At 44.0% G+C, this 19,566-nt stretch overlaps 1 protein-coding gene across 4 annotated transcripts in view; it reads right to left on the minus strand.

Annotated features, from left to right (window-relative positions):
- Positions 1-19,566, minus strand: part of THSD4 (thrombospondin type 1 domain containing 4) — a 1,279,073-nt gene that overhangs the window by 79,045 nt on the left and 1,180,462 nt on the right. The gene's annotated exons all lie outside the window — the stretch shown is intronic.

A 19,566-nucleotide genomic window follows, 5' to 3' on the forward strand; every position in this document is an offset into this window, starting at 1 on the left:
TGATCTTGTCTTTCAGATTGGATTAGAAGTCACTGACCTAAAAATAAACCCAGTCATCTGGTCAGACCACCACGCCCTTTGGTTCTCAATTGCAACCCCTCAAATAAAATCTCTGCCCATGGAGTTGACCAGGTATCGTCCCAGGCTCTAACAGCAAATCTGGATCTCTCTGCTATACTGGGTGCCTGTGAAGATCCCTGTTCCCTAGTCCGTTATTGTAATAGGGATGTTATGGCTGCAATTGATGTTATCGCCCCTGTGCGTATAAGACCTCGTAAACCACAACGTCGAGCTCCCTGGTTCGACAACAGTGTTAGTGAGCTCAAGAAAAGGGGGCGTAGACTGGAAAGACGATGGAGGAAGACTAACCTAGTGGATGACAAAATAAAACTAATAAAGCATAATGAAGAATATCAATCGACAATCACCCGTAAGAAATCACAGTTTCTGTCAAATGAGATCACGGCAGCAAACAATAGGCCAGCTCAACTTTTCCGCACAGTGGAGATGCTTTGCAAGCCAGCATGCCTGCAGACTGATGAAACCCTCTCCCAGGCAAGATGCAACGAGTTTGCAAACTTCTTTGCAGATAAAATATCCACCATTCGGGCTGGAATCTCCACAGTGCCATCAAAGGAGTGTCAAACTACAAAACCTGCCAATATAAGCCACCTGCCTTCATGGACCAGCTTTCACCCAGTGGATGTAAAGGACATTGCTGAAATTGCTCGGATTTTGCGTCCCACCACCTGTGATCTGGACCCTGCCTCAACCAAGCTTCTAATAGGTTGTATGGATATAATTGGTCCTGTCTTTGCAAAAATTGTTCAATGCTCTTTGCAGACAGGCATATTTCCTGGACTCCTAAAGGAAGCAATTGTTAGACCTCTTCTTAAAAAATCTAATTTCTCTAACATCCTAGTGGATGCTGGGAACTCCGAAAGGACCATGGGGAATAGCAGCTCCGCAGGAGACTGGGCACAACTAAAAGAAAGCTTTTAGACTACCTGGTGTGCACTGGCTCCTCCCACTATGACCCTCCTCCAAGCCTCAGTTAGATTTTTGTGCCCGGCCGAGCTGGATGCACACTAGGGGCTCTCCTGAGCTCCTAGAAAGAAAGTATATTTTAGGTTTTTTATTTTACAGTGAGACCTGCTGGCAACAGGCTCACTGCAACGAGGGACTAAGGGGAGAAGAAGCGAACCTACCTGCTTGCAGCTAGATTGGGCTTCTTAGGCTACTGGACACCATTAGCTCCAGAGGGATCGACCGCATGGAACTGGCCTTGGTGTTCGTTCCCGGAGCCGCGCCGCCGTCCCCCTTACAGAGCCAGAAGCAAGAAGAAGTCCGGAAAATCGGCGGCATGAAGACTTCTGTCTTCACCAAGGTAGCGCACAGCACTGCAGCTGTGCGCCATTGCTCCTCATACACACTTCACACTCCGGTCACTGAGGGTGCAGGGCGCTGGCGGGGGGCGCCCTAAGCAGCAATAAAAACACCTTGGCTGGCAAAACAATCACAATATATAGCCCCAGAGGCTATATATGTGATAATTACCCCTGCCAGAATCCTTAAAAAAGCGGGAGAAAAGTCTGCAAAAAAGGGGCGGAGCTATCTCATTCAGCACACTGGCGCCATTTTTCCCTCACAGCTCCGCTGGAAGGAAGCTCCCTGGCTCTCCCCTGCAGTCTACACTACAGAAAGGGTAAAAAAGAGAGGGGGGGGCACTAAATTTAGGCGCAGTAAATATTATAGCAGCTATAGGGGACATAATTCAGTTAGTCCCTGCATTATATAGCGCTCTGGTGTGTGCTGGCATACTCTCTCTCTGTCTCCCCAAAGGGCTTCTGTGGGGTCCTGTCCTCTGTTAGAGCATTCCCGGTGTGTGTGCGGTGTGTCGGTACGGCTGTGTCGACATGTTTGATGAGGAAAATTATGTGGAGGCGGAGCAGATGCCTATAGAAGTGATGTAACCCCCAGCGGGGCAGACACCTGAGTGGATGGTTTTATGGAAGGAATTACGTGCAAGTGTCGACTCCTTACACAAAAAATTTGACGACATGCCAAATGCGGGACAGCCGGCTTCTCAGCTCGTGCCTGCCCAGGTGTCTCAAAGGCCATCAGGGGCTCTAAAACGCCCGCTACCTCAGATGGCAGACGCAGATGTCGACACGGATACTGATACCAGTGTCGACGACAATGAGTCTAATCTCATGTCCACTAGGGCCATTCGTTGCATGATTGAGGCAATGAAAGAGGTGTTACACATTTCGGATATAAACCCAGGTACCACTAAAAAGGGTATTATGTTTGGGGAGAAAAAACTACCCGTAGTTTTTCCCCCATCTGAAGAATTAAATGAAGTGTGTGAAGAAGCGTGGGCTTTCCCCGATAAAAGATTGGTAATCTCTAAAAAGTTACTAATGGCGTTCCCTTTCCCGCCAGAGGATAGGGCACGTTGGGAAACACCTCCTAGGGTGGATAAAGCGCTCACACGTTTGTCTAAAAAGGTGGCACTTCCGTCTCCGGATACGGCCGCCCTGAAGGAGCCTGCGGATAGAAAGCAGGAGGCGATCCTGAAGTCTGTATATACACACTCAGGCATTATACTTAGACCAGCTATTGCGTCAGCATGGATGTGCAGTGCTGCCGCTGCATGGTCAGAATCCCTGTCAGAAAATATTGACACCCTCGACAGGGACACTATTCTGCTAACCATAGAGCATATAAAAGACTCAGTCTTATACATGAGAGATGCACAGAGGGAGATCTGCCGGCTGGCATCTAAAATAAGTGCATTGTCCATTTCTGCTAGGAGAGGCTTATGGACTCGGCAGTGGACAGGGGATGCAGATTCCAAAAGGCACATGGAAGTTTTGCCTTATAAGGGTGAGGAGTTATTCGGGGATGGTCTTTCGGACCTAGTTTCCACAGCAACAGCTGGGAAGTCAGCATTTTTACCCCATGTTCCCTCACAGCCTAAGAAAGCGCCGTTTTATCAGGTACAGTCCTTTCGGACCCAGAAAAACAGGCGAGGAAAAGGCGGGTCCTTTCTGTCCAGAGGCAGAGGTAGGGAAAAAAGGCTGCAACAAACAGCAGGTTCCCAGGAGCAAAAGTCTTCCCCCGCTTCTTCCAAGTCCGCCGCATGACGGTGGGGCTCCACAGGCGGAGCCAGGTACGGTGGGGGGCCGCCTCAAAAATTTCAGCGATCAGTGGGCTCGCTCACAGGTGGATCCCTGGATCTTTCAAGTAGTATCTCAGGGGTACAAGCTGGAATTCGAGGCGTCTCCCCCCCGCCGTTTCCTCAAATCTGCCTTGCCAACAACTCCCTCGGGCAGGGAGGCTGTGCTAGAGGCAATTCACAAGCTGTATTCCCAGCAGGTGATAGTCAAGGTGCCCCTACTTCTACAAGGACGGGGTTACTATTCCACACTGTTTGTGGTACCGAAACCGGACGGTTCGGTGAGACCCATTTTAAATTTGAAATCCTTGAACACATACATAAAAAAATTCAAGTTCAAGATGGAATCGCTCAGGGCGGTTATTGCAAGCCTAGACGAGGGAGATTACATGGTATCCCTGGACATCAAGGATGCTTACCTGCATGTCCCCATTTATCATCCTCACCAGGAGTACCTCAGATTTGCGGTACAGAATTGCCATTACCAATTCCAGACGCTGCCGTTTGGACTGTCCACGGCACCGAGGGTGTTTACCAAGGTAATGGCGGAAATGATGATACTCCTTCGAAAAAAGGGAGTTTTAATTATCCCGTACTTGGACGATCTCCTAATAAAGGCGAGATCCAGGGAGCAGTTGTTGGTAGGAGTAGCACTATCTCAGGAGGTGCTACACCAGCACGGTTGGATTCTGAATATTCCAAAGTCACAGCTGGTTCCGACGACACGTCTACTGTTCCTGGGAATGATTCTGGACACAGTCCAGAAAAAAGTGTTTTTCCCGGAGGAGAAAGCCAAGGAGCTGTCATCTTTAGTCAGAGACCTCCTGAAACCAAAACAGGTGTCGGTGCATCACTGCACGCGAGTCCTGGGAAAGATGGTGGCCTCTTACGAAGCAATTCCTTTTGGCAGGTACCAGGCCAGAATCTTTCAGTGGGACCTGTTGGACCAATGGTCCGGATCGCATCTTCAGATGCATCGGCTAATAACCCTGTCTCCAAGAACCAGGGTGTCTCTGCTGTGGTGGCTGCAGAGTGCTCATCTTCTAGAGGGCCGCAGATTCGGCATACAGGACTGGGTCCTGGTGACCACGGATGCCAGCCTTCGAGGCTGGGGGGCAGTCATACAGGGAAGAAACTTCCAAGGACTATGGTCGAGTCAGAAGACTTCCCTACACATAAATATTCTAGAACTAAGGGCCATTTACAATGCCCTAAGTCAGGCAAAACCCCTGCTTCTACACCAGCCGGTACTGATCCAGTCAGACAACATCACGGCGGTCGCCCATGTAAACCGACAGGGCGGCACAAGAAGCAGGACGGCAATGGCAGAAGCCACAAGGATTCTCCGATGGGCGGAAAATCACGTACTAGCACTGTCCGCAGTGTTCATTCCGGGAGTGGACAACTGGGAAGCAGACATCCTCAGCAGGCATGACCTCCACCCGGGAGAGTGGGGACTTCACCCAGAAGTCTTCACACTGATTGTAAATCGTTGGGAACGGCCACAGGTGGATATGATGGCGTCCCGCCTAAACAAAAAACTAGAGAGATATTGCGCCAGGTCAAGGGACCCTCAGGCGATAGCGGTGGACGCTCTAGTGACACCGTGGGTGTACCAGTCAGTTTATGTGTTCCCTCCTCTGCCTCTCATACCAAAGGTACTGAGAATAATAAGAAAACGAGGAGTAAGGACAATACTCGTGGTTCCGGATTGGCCAAGAAGAGCTTGGTACCCGGAACTTCAAGAGATGATCTCAGAGGACCCATGGCCTCTGCCGCTCTGACAGGACCTGCTGCAGCAGGGGCCCTGTCTGTTCCAAGACTTACCGCGGCTGCGTTTGACGGCATGGCGGTTGAACGCCGGATCCTAAAGGAAAAGGGCATTCCGGAGGATGTCATTCCTACGCTGATTAAAGCCAGGAAAGATGTAACTGTAAAACATTATCACCGCATATGGCGGAAATATGTTGCTTGGTGTGAGGCCAGTAAAGCCCCAACAGAGGAATTTCAGTTGGGTCGATTTCTGCACTTCCTACAGGCAGGAGTGACTATGGGCCTAAAATTAGGCTCCATTAAGGTACAGATATCGGCTCTGTCGATTTTCTTCCAAAAAGAACTAGCTTCACTACCTGAAGTTCAGACATTTGTAAAAGGAGTGCTGCATATTCAGCCCCCTTTTGTGCCTCCAGTGGCACCCTGGGATCTCAACGTGGTGTTGAGTTTCCTAAAATCACATTGGTTTGAGCCACTAAAGACCGTGGATCTAAAATATCTCACGTGGAAAGTGGTCATGTTATTGGCCTTGGCTTCGGCCAGGCGTGTATCAGAATTGGCGGCTTTGTCATTTAAAAGCCCTTATCTGATTTTCCATATGGATAGGGCAGAATTGAGGACTCGTCCCCAGTTTCTCCCTAAGGTGATATCTGCTTTTCACTTGAACCAACCTATTGTAGTGCCTGCGGCTACTAGCGACTTGGAGGATTCCAAGTTACTGGACGTAGTCAGGGCCTTGAAAATTTATGTTTCCAGGACGGCTGGAGTCAGGAAAACTGACTCGCTATTTATCCTGTATGCACCCAACAAACTGGGTGCTCCTGCTTCTAAGCAGACTATTGCTCGCTGGATTTGTAGCACAATTCAGCTGGCGCATTCTGCGGCTGGACTGCCGCATCCTAAATCAGTTAAAGCCCATTCTACAAGGAAGGTGGGCTCATCTTGGGCGGCTGCCCGAGGGGTCTCGGCTTTACAACTTTGCCGAGCTGCTACTTGGTCAGGGGCAAACACATTTGCAAAATTCTACAAATTTGATACCCTGGCTGAGGAGGACCTTGAGTTCTCTCATTCGGTGCTGCAGAGTCATCCGCACTCTCCCGCCCGTTTGGGAGCTTTGGTATAATCCCCATGGTCCTTTCGGAGTTCCCAGCATCCACTAGGACGTTAGAGAAAATAAGATTTTACTCACCGGTAAATCTATTTCTCGTAGTCCGTAGTGGATGCTGGGCGCCCATCCCAAGTGCGGATTGTCTGCAATACTTGTACATAGTTATTGTTAACTAAAGGGTTATTGTTATGAGCCATCTGTTGAGTGGCTCAGTTATGTTTCGTACTGTTAACTGGATATGGTATCACGAGTTATACGGTGTGATTGGTGTGGCTGGTATGAGTCTTACCCGGGATTCAAAATCCTTCCTTATTGTGTCAGCTCTTCCGGGCACAGTATCCTAACTGAGGCTTGGAGGAGGGTCATAGTGTGAAGAGCCAGTGCACACCAGGTAGTCTAAAAGCTTTCTTTTAGTTGTGCCCAGTCTCCTGCGGAGCCGCTATTCCCCATGGTCCTTTCGGAGTTCCCAGCATCCACTACGGACTATGAGAAATAGATTTACCGGTGAGTAAAATCTTATTTTAGATCCTGACTGCATGACCAACTATAGACCGGTATCAAACCTTCCTTTTCTAGGAAAGGTTATTGAGAAAGTGGTTGCAAATCAACTGGAAACCCACCTGACAACCCATGATATCTATGATCCATTCCAATCAGGATTCAGGAGAAGACATAGCACTAAAACAGCCCTGGTATGTGTGTTAAATGATCTTCCGGCAAGAGACAGTGGCGACAATTCAATATTAATCCTTCTGGATCTCTCTGCAGCATTTGATACCGTGGACCATGGGCTTCTGATTGAGCGTCTGATACATTTTTGTGGACTGGATGGCACAGTCCTAAATTGGTTCAAATCATTTCTCACAGGCAGGTCACAGAGAGTATCGTCTGGATTATACTCATCACCACCAGTGCCATTGCCATGTGGTGTACCACAAGGTTCTATACTATCCCCCATGCTTTTTGCAGTATACATGCTCCCGCTGGGTGAAATAATCAGGCACCATGGGCTAGTCTACCACTGCTATGCAGATGATACACAACTTTACTTGTCCTTTGCTCCGGGCACTGATAACCCAATATCAACCCTAAATGGCTGTCTAGCTGAACTCCAGGAGTGGATGAGTGCTAGTTGGCTGTGACTGAACCCGGATAAAACAGAGGTCCTTATGATAGGACCGCAACATCAAAGGACAAGACTGCAGCATAGCCAACCAACTGGTTTTACACTCGGGGATTCGGAATTACAAACCACTGATCGTGTGCGGAATCTTGGCGTTGTCCTGGATGGTGGCTTGACATGTAAACATCAGATATCAGCCACAATCAAATCCTCATTCTTTCACCTGAGGAACATAGCCAGAATCAAGCACTTAATTCCCTCAGATGATCTGCCAAAAGTCATCCACGCATTTGTATCATCTCGATTAGACTACTGTAATGCCCTCTACCTTGGTCTCCCAGCAAAAGAATTGCACCGCTTACAGCTGGTGCAAAACACAGCTGCCAGGCTGTTAACCAACCAGCCCCGTTCTAGCCACATAACACCCATACTCTACTCCCTTCACTGGCTGCCTGTAAGATGGCGAATCATCTTCAAGATTGGCTTACTGAGTTTCAAAGCACTACATGACCAGGGCCCAAGGTACCTGAAGCAGCTACTGACCCCATACTTCCCCACTCGATTACTGCGATCTGTAGATGAAGGACTTTTAGCAGTACCTAGAATCTCCCGTAAATCATCTGGGGGTCGAGCTTTTAGTCATGCGGCTCCGACTCTATGGAACTCACTTCCTCGCACAGTGCGAGAGGCCCCAACTATAGAATCCTTCAAAAGTAGACTCAAGACTTTCCTTTTTACTCAAGCATTTCCATAATTGTCCCTTTAGTATCTCCATGCATCTGTATTTTATGAAAATCTGTTCAGTACTTCATTATTTTCTGTACTATATTATGCTTTGTATCTGTTAAGCGCCTTGAGTCCTATTGGAGAAAGAGCGCTATATAAATAAAATTATTATTATTATTAAGCTCCACTGGGGCAGGGACTGATGTGAATGGACAAATATTTTTAGTAAAGCGCTGCGGAATATGTTTGTGCTATATAAAAAAAACTGGTAATAAAGAAATAAATTATCACAAACCTCAGATCACAGCAACCTACTGTAATTGTAGTGTGGTTATGACATAAGTGACCACTAGGTGGCACAAGTCATATAATACAGTGAAGGATGTTTGCAATCAGACAAAAATAAATTACAACTATTATTAATCATTATTAAACAAGAATATTGGTCCCCATGCTGTCAGTATTAATGTTTGTAGTAGAACTTAAATGTCACTGTAGTTTTGCAGCATTAATAAAAGTGTAAGGAAAGACAGCTCCAGCTTGTGACCAGGCGTAAAGACAATCTGATGATATCACTGTATGTATTACAGCTCTAATATGCCAAATTAAATGTTCATATACACATCAGGCTAAAACATGTGCCTGGAGTCCTAAGTGTAAAGCATCTGAAATAAATCATTATGGCTCAAGTCTAAAATCTTCCTCTTAAATTATAGTTTGTCCAATAAAAAATGTCAAAACAAGACAAAACTCAGAGCCCATATTGGGCAGATGCCAGTTTAATGTGTACAGCCAGATTCTTTTGATCTTGGGCAATAACAGTTATAACTATGTGGGTGGGTAAAATAATCTTTTTGCAACATACACACATCCAGTATTATATAAACATATTATTTGTAATACTTTAGGTCACTGGTTCTCAATCTCGGTCTCAGGACCCCACACGGTTCACGTTTTCCATATCACATTTTAAAAATCTACAGGTGACCTACAAAACATGAATCGTGTGGGGTCCTGAGGATCGAGTTTGAGAACCTGTGCTTTAGTTAAAAGGGTGATGGGGGTTTTTTTCACCATTTTTTATGTGTTGAACATTAGCTTCCATTAAAGGTTTGATCAGTGGGAGCTGTCACATTGACCAAAGTAATAAATGTACACACTGAGTAGATGATGCTAGCTTGCTGAGAAACATAGCAATAATGGGTCTATTTACTAAGCCTTGTATGGAGATAAAATGGATGGAGATAAAGTACCAGCCAATCACCTCCTAACTGTCATTTTTCAAACACAACCTGTGACATGCCAGGTAGTTACTGATTGGCTAGTACTTTATCTCCATCCAAAGCTTAATAAATAGCCCCCTAAGATAAAGAGAGCTGCTTGTTTGTCGCAGGCAGGTCTGCCCGTTGTCTTAAAAGAATGAAGGGACATGCGATATGTGTCTTTTCAAAATCATTTGCTAAAAGTTAACTAGATTCTTTTTCTGACAAGCAGACTTCTTACAGTTTAAATAACAGAGAAATGTAACACAGACGGGATACACGGCTTGTCCCGGTAATGTATAAGTATAGACTATAAACAATGGTTAAAAACTGTCCATGAACAGAGCCATTGTTTTCAAAGCTTTGTCCTTGACAGCATTCTTCTTGGTAATGTCCTCATGTGACTGGTACTTCTGTGTTTTGTTGTCTTTATCACTCATCATCTGTTCTTATAATGCATAACTGTATAAATTAAGGATTTTTGTGCAGACTTTTAAGCAGCAAAGTGATATTGAATGGAAATAATTATTCAGTACGAAAAAAAGTTGCTAGATTTCTGTAACCCAAATGCAGGCACATTCTGATTAATTCATCATTCGTGTCCTGGCAGTTCAGTAAGAGAAAAGAGAACTGCACCAGGTTGGGATTCCAATAGGTAAACGCAGATCTAGTTAACTTATAGAAAGATAACTTACACTCAGATCTGAGCATGGTTCTATTAAATAATACATATAAATTGTTAGCAATCTTATAGATAAAGAACATTGTAGATCGTAGAATGAAATCTCTATCACATTAGTATGGTGGTGAATATAAGCAATTTTCTACTGTATGGAATGAAATGAAGAAAATGAAATACATTTGGGCCTTGTCTTAGCACAATAAAATATTTATGAGCGATTGTACCCTCTAGGATAATTACACGGATATGCAGTCTGCATAAACTGTTCCTGGCACAAATCTGTGTATAATTCATCGCCCACTTGGTAAATATGTTTATTTTAATGGAGGATAAAATGATCAGATTGCAAAATCTAGACGACTATGGATTTTGGGTCTTTTTACTAAATGACCGACAATGAACATTTCTTGGACTGTTATAGTGTTTATAATGACTGTATTGGAGGTTCTAGAGTATGGATCACCACTGCCAAGTTTAAAATATTAATAAAGTAAACTCTTTTGTCAAATTCTAATGTTTTTTGGAAGAGTTGTGACCATTTAGCATGAGGTCCTTACTTTACACAAGGGGGTGTCAAGTAGTACTGATGGATCTGTTCATAAACTGAAAAGATAGAATTGTTTTCTTTCCAGAAATAAGATCTGAGAAAGCAAGAGGGATGAACCAGATTCAAGAACTTCTTGATTGTTACATTTACTTGGAATATTTCTATTTCGTCCTAGAGGATGTTGGGGACACCAAAAGAACCATGGGGTATAGACAGGATACGCAGGAGACATGGGCACTTTAAAACTTTCAAAAGGGGCGTGACCTGGCTCCTCCCTCTATATCCCTCCCCAGACTCAGTTTAGAAAATGTGCCCTGCGAGACGGAGGCACTCGGGGGAGCTCTACTGAGTATCTCTGATAAGACTTATGTTAGGTTTTTTATTTTCAGGGAGGTCTGCTGGCTACAGCCTCCCTGCTTCGTGGGACTGAGGGGAGAGCAGTCTAGACCCACTTCTAATGAGTTTCAGGGCTCTGCTGCTGCTGACAGGATGCCTCTGCACCTGAGGGGAGATGAACGCCGGGTACACTCGGATGCTCGCTCCCACAGCCTGCCGTCACCCCCTTTCAGAGCCAGAAGTCAGAAGACAGGTGAGTATGTAGAAGAAAAGAAGACTTCTCTTCACTAAGACGGCATTACAGAGGTACTGCACAGCGAGTGCACAGTGCGCACCGGGCTCCCATACAGTACACACCGCTGGGTGCAGGGCGCTGGGGGGGGCGCCCTGGGGAGCCTGTTTACCTCAGAAAAGCTGGCTAGTGGGACTAAAAGTGCCTAGGCACAATCCAAAACCCTCGCCAGGATAAATAAATGTATATTTAAGCGGGATGAAGCGTGCCATTATGGCGGTGGAGCTTCTTCCTCACTGCTCACTCAGCGCCATTTCCTCCTCCACACAAGCAGCGCTGGTCCTTCCTCACAAGCAGCAAGTACCAGGGGCATAAGAAAACGAGGGGGGGGCAGAATTCATAGATAAATTTAGCGCTGCAGCTCTGGGGCACAATGATTAATGACCTAGGTAGGCTTGAGAAATGGTCAAGAACGTGGCAACTACAGTTTAATGCTAAAAAATGCAAAATCATGCACTTGGGTCTCAAAAACCCAAAGGCTAAGTATAGTATCAAGGGTACTATAATGGAAACTACTGAGGAGGAAAGAGATTTAGCAGTCACTATTTCAAGTGACTTGAAGGCAGGAAAGCAATGCAACAAAGCAATGAGAAAGGCAAGTCAGATGCTTGGTTGCATAGGGAGAGGAATCAGTAGCAGGAAAAAAGAAGTGATAATGCCACTGTATAGGTCATTGGTGCGGCCCCATCTGGAATACTGTGTCCAGTTCTGGAGACCCTACCTCCAGAAGGATATAAATACATTAGAGAGTGTACAAAGAAGAGCAACTAAAATGGTGCATGGCCTACATCACAAAACTTACCCGGAAAGGCTAAAAGATCTTAACATGTATAGTTTGGAGGAGAGAAGGGAAAGTGGGGACATGATAGAAACTTTCAAATATATCAAGGGTCTTAACAAAGTTCAGGAGGGAAACATTCTTCAAAGGAAAAGAAGTATTAGAACTCGAGGGCATACATTGAGACTGGAGGGGGGGAGGTTCAGGGGAAATTTAAGGAAAAATTACTTCACAGAAAGGGTAGTGGATAAGTGGAATAGCCTCCCATCAGAGGTGGTAGAGGCTAAGACTGTAGGGCAATTTAAACATGCTTGGGACAGGCATATGAATATCCTTACAAAGAATTAAGGTTAAAAAAGGGTTGAGATTGCCTAAAGGATAAAATAAAAAAGGGGCAGACTAGATGGGCCAAGTGGTTCTTATCTGCCGTCAAATTCTATGTTTCTATGTTTCTATGAGGGTGTTTTCAGACCTGCATTTTGGCGCTGGGGTGTGAGCTGGCTTTTTCCCTTTGTGTTCCCTGACAGGCTTTGATTTGGGTGCTGTTTTCAGTGGAAGACATGTCTGAGACAGATTATTCCTCTCAGGGGGATAATTTATTGGGGACACCAAATGTTTTGAGGGTGGCCCTGTCAGCACCGCCGACTGCTGACTGGTTATCTACTTTGAATGCTTTAAATTCTAATGTCACTCTTTTAAATTAAAATTTGATCAGTTTGAATCTCAAATCCAGGTGTGGAAGAGATCAATGGAGAATGCTTTATTGCAGGTCCAGGGCCCTCCAGGGTCGCTCAAACGTGGTGTTGACCAATTAGTTGACACAGATACCGACACAGACTCTGAGGTTGATGTCGACTATGCTGATTCCAGATTAGATCCTAAATTAGCTAAGAGTATCCAGTATATGATTGTAGCTGTTAAAGACATATTACATATTGATGAGGACCCTATTACACCTGAAACGAGGGTCCTTATTTACAAGGAAAAGAGACGCTCAGTTGCTTTTCCTCCATGTTTTGAACTAAATGACCTCTTTGATAGCATTTGGAACAACCCTGATAAAAAAAATTCAAATTCCTAACCGGATCAAGGTGGCGTACCCCTTTCCCACGACTGATAGGGAAAAGTGGGAAACACCACCCACAGTTGACAAGGCCCTAGCACGCTTGTCTAAACAGGTAGCCCTCCCTGCGGCTCAGTCGATGACCCTTAAGGAGCCGGCTGATCGTAAACAGGAGGCTACTTTGAAAGCTATTTTTACAACCACGGGGATGCAGCTTAGGCCTCTTATTGCGTCAGCGTGGGTAAGTAGCGCTATTGAAAAATGGGCTGAAAGTTTGTCTTCTGATTTGGATAATCTTGATAGGGATAGCATCCTAGTAACGCTTGGTTATATCAGGGACGCGGCTGCGTACTTGAAAGAGGCTGCAAGAGATGCTGGCCTCCTGTGTGCTAAGGCTAATGCTATGTCAGTTGCGGCTAGGCGAGCGCTTTGGACTCACCAGTGGAATGCTGACGCCGATTCCAAGAAAAATATGTTGTCCCTTCCATTTAAGGGAGGTGAACTTTTTGGTGATGGCCTTACTGATTTGGTATCGGCGGCCACCGCGGATAAGTCAACCTATTTACCTTATGTTCCTGCGCAACAAAAGAAACCACACTATCAAATGCAGTCTATAAAATTCGGCCCAACAAGTATAAAAGAGGCCGAGGAAATTTATTTTTTGCTACCAGAGGTAGAGTAAGGGGCAAGAGAACAACCGCCTCCTCGGGTTCCCAGGAGCAGAAGTCCTCCCCGGCTTCTGCCAAATCCTCCGCATGATGCCAGGTCTTCCCTACAGGAGACCACACCGGTGGGGGCACGTCTAAAGCTCTTCAGTCAGGTCTGGGTTCGTTCGAACCTAGACCCTTAGGTGTTGCAAATTGTGACCCAAGGGTACAAACTGGAGTTTCAAGACGTTCCCCCTCGCCATTTTTTCAAATCAACCTTACCAGCTTCGCTTCCAAACAGAGTTCTAGTCTGTGGAGCAATACAAAAATTGTGTCAAAATCAGGTTGTGGTCCCGGTTCCCCTGGCACAGCAAGGGGAGGGTTTTTATTCAAGCCTGTTTGTGGTACCAAAGCCGGATGGCTCGGTAAGACCAATCCTCAACCTGAAGTCTCTAAATTTTTCCTGAAGAAATTCAAATTCAACATGGAGTCTCTCAGAGCGGTGATCTCCAGTCTGGAGGAGGGGGAATTCATGGTATCATTGGACATAAAGGATGCATACCTTCATGTCCCCATCTATCCCCCTCATCAAAGGTACCTAAGGTTTGCAATCCAGGATACTCATTACCAGTTTCAGACGTTGCCGTTTGGCCTGTCCACGGCTCCGAGGATTTTCACAAAAGTCATGGTAGAGATGATGGTTCTCCTCCGCAAGCGAGGAGTTACAATTATCCCATACTTGGACGATCTCCTGATAAAGGCGAGATCCAAAGACAAGTTGGTACAGGACATTGCACTGTCCCTATCGATTCTACAACAGCACGGCTGGATCTTAAACTTGCCAAAATCACAGTTAATCCCAACAACCCGGTTGGCGTTTTTAGGTATGATTCTGAAGGTTGGGGTTATATAACCCTGGATGTCCATTCCCTTTATACCAACATACCACATCGAAAAGGCATTGACTCTGTCAAATATTATTTGGACAGAGATCTCAATATGAAACCAGGGCGACGTGACTTTGTACTGGAGGCTATTCTTTTTATTTTGACTCACAATTATTTTCTGTTTGAACGTTATTATTTGCAGCGTCTTGGAACGGCCATGGGGACCAGGTTTGCACCTAGTTTTGCCAACCTCTATATGGGCCGCTTCGAAGAAGAATATATCTGGAGCGGCCCATATAGAGAGAACCTGGTCCTCTATGGCCGTTACATAGCAGATTTATTTTTTATTTGGAATGGGAGTGTTCAATTAGCACTAGATTTTGTTACATTTTTAAATGATAACACTTATAATTTGAAGTTCACTCACAATTTTGATTTACAAACCATTCACTTTCTAGATATCACGTTCTCTATCTGTAAGGACAAGATTATATCAACTAATTATATTAAACCGGTAGGGGCTGGGAACTATCTTCATTATTCAAGTGGTAAACCATTATAAACCATGGATAAAAAACATTCCAAAGAATCAAATTACTAGAGTTAGACGAAACTGCTCGGAAGATTCAGCATTCCAGCTACAAGTTGAGATCCTCTTACAACAGTTTTGTGAGAGGGGATATCCTCCACATATACTAGAGGACTCAAAACGGTTCGCAAACTCAGTTATGAGAAATAATTTAGATATATCGGATAACAACAAAGATCTCCCCCCTGCAATACAAAAGCTTCAAACTAAGACAAGAATTACACCTACAGTAGATTCAATGAAATTTCTTTCCAAATTTAATAATAAATCAAACGAGATAAAAAAGATCGTCTTAGCGAATTATGAAATAATTAAACAAGATTCTATCCTGAATAAGTGTTTAGCCGAGAAACCAATGATTATTTTCAAAAGAAATACTAACCTTAAAGAGATGCTGGCTCCTAGCTATTTAAAACCAGTAGATATAGATGTAAATTCTTCGTGGTTACCAAAGAGACCATCTGGTAGTTTTAGATATAACAAACAAACAAGTCTGCTTGACATGCAAACTTATGATGAACAAAACTTCATGTGTTACGTCTAAAACCAATGGTAACAATTTTACGATCAAACAATTTATTAATTGTGATTCAGAATACCGTGTCTATCTGTTACAGTGCCCTTGTTCCCTTCAATATGTAGGGAGAACTACAAGAACGATAAAATCTAGATTTAGGGAACATAGATTGAATATCATTAAGAAACTTCAAACTCATAGCGTATCCCGTCATTTCTGTAGAGCACACAATGGTGACCCATCTTCTCTCAGTATTGTGGGACTGGAGCAATTATCCTGCACAAAAAGAGGAGGAGATAGGTTCCGGAAATTATGTATAGGGGAATCCTCATGGATTTTCAAGTTAGATACCTTATACCCCAATGGCCTCAATGAAGCCTTGGACTATTCATGTATAGACTGAATAAAACAGCTAATTTTGTCTATCTGAACCCCCCTTTTTTTGCACATCAAGTATGCTTCGTTTGGTTTTTTAGATTTAGTTATAGTTTTATATTTTTATAAAAATGTTTTCACAATGGATATTCATATAAGCTAGTGGATTTATTAGTAGTTGATTAGACCATAGATTAACAACATATGGTATATCACAATATTTGAGATATAATCTTAAATTAGTTAAATGTCATATTCCATTAATTATTTATTATCTAGTAAAAGCTGGCTGTCAGTATTATAGGAATAAAGTAATACATAAATAACACATTAAAATTCATAAACTTAAAGATTATTTATTTATATTATTTATGTATATTCATTTTTATATTTACATTTATTTTATCTATTATATATATTTTTTTGCTCATATATACAGATTTCTCTTGTGGCTGTAATATCTGTGCTATGTGAATAGACAGTTATAATAGGTTGAAGGTTTATAACCTTTTTTTCTATATTAACATATTTTCTTTTTTCTTTTGTTTATTTCTATTTTTATTTTTGATTTATATTAATTTATCTACTTATGAAAGTTATTACAGCTGGTAGCTTTATAATCTATGAAGAAAGAAATCCTCTATAAACAAATAGAAAGGATTAGAATGAAATTATTACTGTATTATTAATTGGTGTTATATATGAAATAACATAGTACTTTAAAGGTCTGTACCTTTAATGAAGTGGTACACGTTTTAGCAATAAAGTAATTACACAATTCAGGAGTGTAGATTTAAGCATTGTGCTTCACTATGTGATAGAGTAGGTCTAATTAAGTCTAATTAAGTAATATCTTTAGTGTGGAACAACTCTGGTGGATTGACTCAGTAAGTGTTTAATGAATAAAAACTCTGTTTTTATAATAAGCTTTGTTTATATATAGAACCTTTTTATTATTTATATATATATACAACTTAAATAGTAGTATCTATTAAATGGACACAGCTGTTGCGAGTGAAGTCATTAGAAAAAGTATAAATTCGGGATTGGAGAGAGGGGAGGCATTCGTCTTGAGGAAGTCTCCGGTTGCTAGGAGACGAAACGCGTTGACGCCCACCTTCCACGTTCAGTTATCTGTTTGGTTTCAACCCGCTAATCGAGCCTGCATACGGCTCCCCACAGCCTCAACACACCACTGCACGCTACACGCCGGGCGCTCCAGCCGGCGTTTACCCGTTGTCACCACCGCTCATGGGTTTCTGCAGTTGCACTGTTAATATCCAGGACTCCATCTGCCCTCACTGGGTGAATGCTACTGGCCTCCGCCGTGATGTCTAACACCCGCTACGTGGAGAGAGCCTTCTGAGGTTTACCTACAGGTTATACAACCAGTGATTACCTTTTTTCTGGAGCTGTGCCATGCTTTAACGGAACGGTAGTTCTATATTATATTGATCAGCTATGTAAGCAAGCTTCACCTGCATATGTGCATTATTCTATAAAACGGACCCTGTCTACAATTTGTTTCAGGAACCAGCACATGGGTAATTATACACTGCAATCTTCGTAAGCTATTTACTATGAGACTGTGATAATCTATTGCGGGACTTTTTATTTAATTAGACACTGGGACGCCAGTGTTTCACAATTTAATTTCTACCAAACAGAACCAACAAATTAGTTTTAAATACATTGTCTGCTATATCATCTGCTGTTTTTAATACAGATTAGATAATTGTTGCATACTATATGTTACTTGTTTGTCATTATTTGTTACTTTTAACAGATTGAATATAAAGTGGTTATATATATTTGGAGTCTTACTGAGTCAATTACTTTACATGACAGACTGCACACTTTAGTCTGATACAGTGTCATTTAGCGCAGAGTAATCTTTCCCTTTTTTTAACAGTCCTTAATTGCTGGCAACCTAGCAAGTTGCCTTTACTCAGCTGCTATACATCACTAGTTTAATTGAGGTATATCCATTATCAGCGCCGGATAAGAACTAGTCTGTGACATCTGTCCAGATTTGTTCTTTTACTATTTGTTCATGATTCTGGATACAGTCCAGCAGAGAGTGTTCCTTCCTATGGAGAAAGCTCTGGATATTCAGAGTTTGGTAAAACTCATTCTGAAACCAAAAACAGTCTCCATTCATCAATGCATTCGGTTGCTGGGGAAGATGGTAGCGGCATATGAAGCCCTCCAGTTTGGGAGGTTCCATGCCAGAGTGTTTCAGTGGGACCTGTTGGACAAGTGGTCTGGATCCCACCTTCATATGCACCGGAGAATAATTCTATCTCCCAACACCAGAATCTCACTCCTGTGGTGGCTCCACAGCTCTCACCTCTTAGAGGGGCGCAGGTTCGGGATCCAGGACTGGATCCTAGTGACCACGGATGCAAGTCTCCGAGGTTGGGGAGCAGTCACACAAGGGGTGACCTTCCAAGGAAGATGGTCAGGTCCAGAGACTCATCTTCACATAAACGTTCTGGAGCTAAGGGCCATTTACAACGGCCTTCTGAAAGAGCAGAGCATCTTCTTCGAAGCCGGTCTGTCCTGATCCAATCGGACAATGTGACAGCAGTAGCATACATAAACCGCCAAGGCGGCACAAAGAGCAGGATAGCCATGGCAGAGGCCACAAAGATTCTCCGCTGGGCAGAGACACATACAAGCGCTCTGTCAGCAATATTCCTTCCGGGGGTGGACAACTGGGAAGCAGACTTCCTCAGCAGACACGATCTACATCCAGGAGAGTGGAGCCTCCATCAAGAGGTCTTCACACTAGTGACAAGTCTTTGGGGGGTTCCCCACATATACATGATGGCATCTCTCCTCAACAGAAAACTTCTGAAGTATTGTTCCAGGTCCAGGAACCCTCAGGCGGCGGTGGTGGATGCACTGACGTCACCTTGGGTGTTTCCGTCGGTGTACATTTTCCCTCAGCTTCCTCTCATCCCAAAAGTTCTGAGAATTCTAAGAAAAACAAAGATTCCAGCACTCCTTGTAGTTCCAGACTGGCCAAGGAGATTTTGGTACCCGGATCTTCAAGCGTTACTGGTCGAAGATCCCTGGCCTCTTCCTCTTCGCGAGGATCTGCTACGACAGGGGCCATTCGTCTATCAGGACTTACAGTGGCTACGTTTGATGGCATGGCGGTTGAACGCCAGATTTTAGGCCGAAAGGGTATTCCCAGTGAAGTCACCCCTACCCTTATTCTTGCTATGAAGGGTGTGACGTCAAAGCACTATCACCGTATTTGGAGGAAATATGTTTCCTGGTGCGAGTCCAAGAAAGCTCCTGTGGAGAAGTTTTTCTACAAAATGGAGTGGATGCGGGCCTTAAATTAGGCTTCATTAAGGTGCAGATTTCTGCCTTGTCAATTTTCTTTCAGAAACAATTGGCCTCACTTCCTGAGGTGCAGACCTTTGTAAAAGGGGTCCTGCACATACAACCTCCCTTTGTGCCCCCTGTGGCATCTTGGGACTTTTATGTGGTATTGACATTCCTTCAATCACATTGGTTTGAACCTTTACGTGAAGTGGAATTGAAATTCCTCACGTGGAAGGTTGTCATTTTGTTGGCATTGGCATCCGCAAGGCGGGTGTCTGAGTTAGCGGCCTTGTCTCACAAGAGCCCTTATTTGATCTTCAATGAAGATAGAGCAGAGTTGA

Source organism: Pseudophryne corroboree, chromosome 6 (genome assembly GCF_028390025.1).
Source record: "Pseudophryne corroboree isolate aPseCor3 chromosome 6, aPseCor3.hap2, whole genome shotgun sequence".
NCBI classification, from domain to species: Eukaryota; Metazoa; Chordata; class Amphibia; order Anura; family Myobatrachidae; genus Pseudophryne; species Pseudophryne corroboree.